Here is a 6082-nt window from a genome sequence, read left to right on the forward strand (position 1 = left end):
TCTGACAACTTTAACAAAACGTTTGTAAATCCGTTTTAATGCGTTTATGGACCACAACAGGGCCGGATCAGTGCTGCATGGGGCCGAAAGTATCGTCACCAAAGGCGTGCAAAAGCCGCCCCTAAAAACAGCTGATTACCCTCCTAACCCCGCCCTATTAGTTTATTGGTGTATTATTAATGTTCCTATTATGAATTGAAGAGAACATGCCATAAAGACTTGCAACATTTGTTTTATTTAATACTCTTGTCCTTTCTCACAGTGCTTCTTCTTTAACTTGTCCCTTTTGTTCCTGTCCATAAATAATACCTAGATCATATAATTTTATGAACAATTAGGGGAGTTACAGTATTTTAAAATCATAAAGGACCTGAAATTTTTTGTTTTAGAGGGGCCAGTCTCAGTCCCACAGAAAATTATCGACCAGAGTTGAAAAGGTGTAAGGAAGAATGGGCCGACAAACTGAACAGAAATGCCAGAAAGTACAAAAAAAAAAAAAAAATGTACATAAAGAAAGGTTAATTTGATGTAATATGAAATTACTAATTTTTTTGATCTTGTTTTCAGTTGTAAAACTTTACCGGCAAAAACAACACATATAAATTCATGTTGTACATTTAAGCTGAACAGGCTGTGCATTGATAGCAAGATGCTTTATGGGTAACACCACAGATGAAAAAGATTTAGTGTTTGTAAAACAAAAATTTCACTGTTCTGCATAAAGCCTAATTTCCAATTAGAACTCATATACAACAGCAGCAGAAGCTCTGTATGTTTGAACTTAAAGGACATGTCATGCAAAATCCACTTTTTTAGCCCTTAAATACATTTTTGTTGTGTACTTGGAGTCTGTAGGAGTGCAGGAAAGTTGAATTTAGTCTCTCCAATGCAGATATTTTTATATTCTGTTCGGCTTCATATTTTTCTATCTGTTCTGTTTTCTCAATTCCTTATTAAATTTTTTTAATTATTATGTCACAGTATTTGCTGCTAAACAAGGTCATGAACTCCCAGTAAAGCACTTTTGCGAATCCGGCATTTTTATTTGTCGCTGAGATTTTGGCGTCCAAGTATGTCGAAGCTGAAAGTGGATAAGTCTAAATGTTTGGTTGTTGAGTGTATTAACCCACACAATTCATTTTACTGTCCACTAGTATCAGAACCTCTTCAAAGTACCAGTTTAAATTTTATTTTTCATGGAAATGTACCCACATCAGCAGGGAAATTCCTCTTTGTCTGCGTGACACACTTCAAGGATGAGTTCTTCAGCAACCTCCGCCAGTATCAAGAAGGATTTGCCCAAAGACTTCATTTGATTAAGGGGTCAGTTCCCTCTGTAGGCTATGTGGAAACGACGGACACAGCAAAGAAGTAAGCTGCAAATAACGCTAAAATGACAACAAACGTTATTTTCGAAATGAATTTATTGTGTGTTGATATGACGTCCTGGCCATTGTTTTGATAGCAGTGACATCGTGACCTTCTGTTCTCGCTCTGGGTCTGGCTCTGGGTCAGACTCTGGCTCAAACATATAAGGCTGGATGGACAATTCTTCTGTTGTTGACATCTTTTAATCAATTTGAGAATAAAGAGTTTCTGCGCTAATTGCATCTCTGTTATCAAACTACAAAAATGGCCGAACGGGGAGGAGGGCGGGGTGTGAAGTGCCTCATTAGCATTTAAAGTACCAAAATGAGTTGCTTTCAGGAAAAGGGGTAAAAGAGGAGCCTGTGGAGCTACAATAACAAGGAATCTATTATTAGCTACCAAGTGTTAACTCATGTGCACAATATGTTATATTGTCCCTTGTGCAGCTATTTTAGTAACCCAGGGATAAACAGTGAAAACAGTTAAAGAGGTGTGGTTGGGCGGCTGTGATCCAGCTTGTCCGGTCCCGCTCAGCTGGGTGTGTTAAAGGAGGTGGGTTGTGTCTGCTCACTAAAGTCACCTGACACCTCTGTTCATCAGAGTAACAACAAAGAGTAGGTGGCTTTGTTTTGGTAATTCAGACATGTAAATACCTGCAGCCACGGCACCATTTCGCCAACTTCCCCGTTTATCTGCAGGCTCGTTGGGACAGTAAGACCAGTGGATTTTAGTCAAATGATTTATTTTAATTAAGAACAGAGAAATGTTACTTGTGCTGACTGGGCCACAAAGTTTGTACTTGTAAAATATTGCGAGCATCCGTCATAAATGTCATACTTATTTAAAAGTTTTGCCACCTTTATCCTTCTCAACACATGCAACAACCTTTTAAACTTTCAGCTGTTTAATATCATGTGTTACCATTATGTCTTTAGTAATGCATTCAATCTAAAATGTTAACGCTTAATTTCTTTCTAAGGAAGACAAATGATGGCTTCATTTCCAAATGTTAGCAGCATTTCCTGAGATCTTTATTGAATTTCATGTCAATTAAGCATAATTTAGTTAAAATACAAACGTTTTACAGAACTAAAGCCTTTTCTCTACACTGTTTTCAGAGCTCTTTTTATTGTAGCTGATTTTAGGGAGGGAACATTTCATAGGGCTTTTGTTTTAAAACGATTTGCTAGTCAAAAATTATGCTAAACAACAGTTAAAGTACATTATTACTGTGAGAAACAGAGAGTATAGAACCTGGGGTAACAGGAAACGTTTGCAAATGAACTGAGGTCAAACTGGTAGCTGGCAACCTGACAGAAATATACGTGAGCTTTATGGTCAACATGCCTCAATTTTCAATTGTCAAAATGTCAGCAGTGGGTTACTTCCTCTTTTAGGAGTTATCTGACTGTAAATGAATGTATTAAAATGGCAAAGTGAGCTTCATTTTTTCTGCATTAACAGCTGCAAATATGGACATAAAAAATAAAGTTATGCCAGGGTAGTATTTGCTGTCTTCTCCTGAATTAAGGTAAACTATTTAGCCTCAGAAAGCAAGACAGTCAGGGAAGAATTTGAAGTAAAATTCAGGCGGTGATGGAGATAAGAGGAGTGACTTGTTTTATTCTCAGCTGGAAAAGATGACGTACTTCTCTTTAGCTCTCAAACACTTCCTGAACATAATTTTAAGCCCAGGGGACCTTGGACAAAATGTCAGGGCTGCATTTTTTTTAGAGTTTGGGAGTTTTTAGCGACAGGAGACAAATGTTCGCTGTCAAGCTCAGTAAATTAAACAGATTTTCATAATGTGAACAATTTCAGGGATCCTCATTTCATTTTGTAATGAGTTAGGATCAAGTTGTTTTCTTGAGAGAGACTCTATCACCCGTTTCTGCCCTGCATCTAATGCCCCTTTTCCACTGGCTCGTTTTAGGCACCACTGCTCCGCTCCACACGGTTTCGCTCTACTCAGTACGGCACCAGTTGTGTTTCCACTGACCCACTGAGCCTGTGGCGACTGAAGCCTCGCCTCCAGGTGTCAGTGTAGCACGCTGTGCTGCTATTAACGTTACTGTGTGAGATTGTCACATAAAATAATCTGCATGAAACTATAAAAATAAATCCATAAAGACAAAATAAAAACTTAAATAAACAAAATAAAAAAAAATGTTACTATAAGGCTCAGGGGTTCTGATGTGAGGGGGTCTGGCAGGAGGAGCAAAGAGGAGAGATGCTGCTGGTGAAGCTCCAAAGTTTGCCTGAAGAAGTTACAATTTTGGGCTTTATCAGGGAGTTTTTGTCTCAGCCATGGCAATAATGAAAACAAGGACTTTAAAATACACTTTTGATGAAGTTAGTTTTAGGTTGGATAATGGATATTCATGCCCCTTGGATTCAGTGGGTCCTCCCGTTTGATACGAAGAAGGCAGCTACTCTCTGCCTGCTCCCTCCTTCTGCAAACAGTGGTTCGCTTAAGGTCCGTCAATAAATTTCTAAACCAAACATGATGTTTCATGGTGGTATTTTTTTGTGTGTTTTGGGGGAAATGTTTGTGCACCTGAACAGCTGATTTTATGTGCAATCAGCTGGTTTAGGATGTTGTTAAATACAGCGCCCCCTTCCTGGTGTAATTCAGAAAGCTCATGTGCCCTTTTTCTTTTCTTTTAGGCTTCTGGCCTGGTTTATGATTTGTAAATAGAAAAATTATATTTTGTCTTGACCCGCTCTGGCCATTGTGGTCCTTAATACTATTCTAGTCGCTCTTGAGTTTTATTAACTTTTCCGTGCACTACCTCTTGGAAAACCTTTAATTTCCCCTGGTCCCCTGGCCAATTAGTGAACAGCAGCCTGTTCACATTACATGTATAGTCCAACTCAGCCCCAGTTGGACATGCTTAGGAGCAGGTCTGACTGAAAAAAAGTAGGTACCGGTAAGGAAAAAACAGTAATGTTAACGTTCGGAAAGCAAGCCAAGTAGCGTTGAGTAGGGCCAAATCGAGCCAGTGGAAAAGAGGCATAAATGTCACGGAGAAGTAGGTGAGTTGCTGATAAACATAAGGAAATGTCTCACTGTTTATTACAGATCAGGTATGGCTGTTTTTGGTTTTTGTATAAAGCTCTTGGAGAGTGCTGTGAAAACACTGTGAACCAGTAACTGGTCAGGAATAATATCTATTTTTAAGCATACACACCGCAGCACTGAACTCACTGACTGTATAAACACATTTGTACATTTTCATCCCATCTTGAAAGAGTTGTGCAACACTCAGCAGTTGATTCTCTAAAGTCCCTCTGAAACTGCAGTTTTATCTAATATCTAATGGTGATCAGTTTATTTCTGCCTATAATCGGGTAGTTCAGTAGGAGTGGAAATGTACCTGTAGCCTGACCACCTGTAATTATGTAAGTAGATCTTGTCTTTTACCAAAGAGTGGAAAAACACCAAAAAGGGAGCAATTTGGCAGCTAAAGAGCCACATGTCTGCTTCAAGAGTTAGTAAAAAACAAACACAAAAGAGAAGCTATGATTGGCAGAGACTGTCAACAGCATAATACTTGAGCTAAAAGTCAACTAAATGAACTTGGGTGGTGACTGTAAACCTTTCACACAGATTAGAGGCAACATGTGTTTCAGTTTTGCACAGGGAGAAGTTAACATGGAGGAGACCGCATTTAAAGGTTTCTCAGTAGGCATCACTGTTTGTACTCTAAGCTTCAAATTGTCAATCAGAAGAGCCCATCACGAAAGTTGTTTTTAGTCTGCAGTTTTGTTTTATACAATTGACCCAAAAGATAAGTACATTTTATTGTTATTTAATATCTCAGGAAAGAAGAAAAAATGTGAACACTTGCAAAAACGAACACACTCCTGTCATATTTGTTGAAATTTAATAACTGAATAAAGAGTGATGGAATAAAAGGTTGTCTATTATATGGTTATGATTTACAATGTCTTCATATTCTTACAATATAACCTTTATTAGAAGCAAACATTTATCTTGTGCTCTCAGGAAAACTTGCTCCCAGCATGTTTTTTAATGTTTCAGAATCTAAGGATTTCCGACTGGTGAGCAAAGCACCACATTCTCCACATTAGGTTTATTGCATAAATCCTAAGAGGAAACCTTGAGCTTCCTATTGTCCTGAAAAATATCAATATTGCTTGATTTCATGGCATTTTTGTGGACCATTTTTTTAAAGCTTCTGCATTTACCTGTATTTTTCTAGCTTCTATACAAAACCACTTAGAGAGTTACTGCTGCCATGAACTCTGGGTACTTTTAGAGTGAAAGTACTCCTGGAGCAGGGGTTCTGTGTCATGGTATGTTTTCATCTGTCCTCTCAGTCTGTAGTCGGTTGGGGTTCAGTTGGGGTTCAGTTGGGGTTCAGCTGAAGCTTTCTTCCTGTTAAAAGAGCGTTGTTCCTTTCTTTGTCACCACATGCTTGCTCAGTATCAGGGATTGCTGCAGAGTCAATGACTTGATGCATTTGCCTCTTCTTACTTAAATAACCTTTAACCAATTAAGAGCCGAATTTGAGTGCACTGTTTGTAAATATGATAAAATTTGAATGTGTTTAATTCATTTTTAATGTATATAAATACGCTTAGGTGAATTACTATGTGATTAATTAATACATTTGTGTTTGGGCAGACCCCTTATTTCTAGCCAAACTGTTGTAGTCTCTTGTTCTTTTAGGAAAACCTGTTTAACAAA

This window comes from Girardinichthys multiradiatus, chromosome 5 (genome assembly GCF_021462225.1).
Source record: "Girardinichthys multiradiatus isolate DD_20200921_A chromosome 5, DD_fGirMul_XY1, whole genome shotgun sequence".
NCBI lineage: Eukaryota > Metazoa > Chordata > Actinopteri > Cyprinodontiformes > Goodeidae > Girardinichthys > Girardinichthys multiradiatus.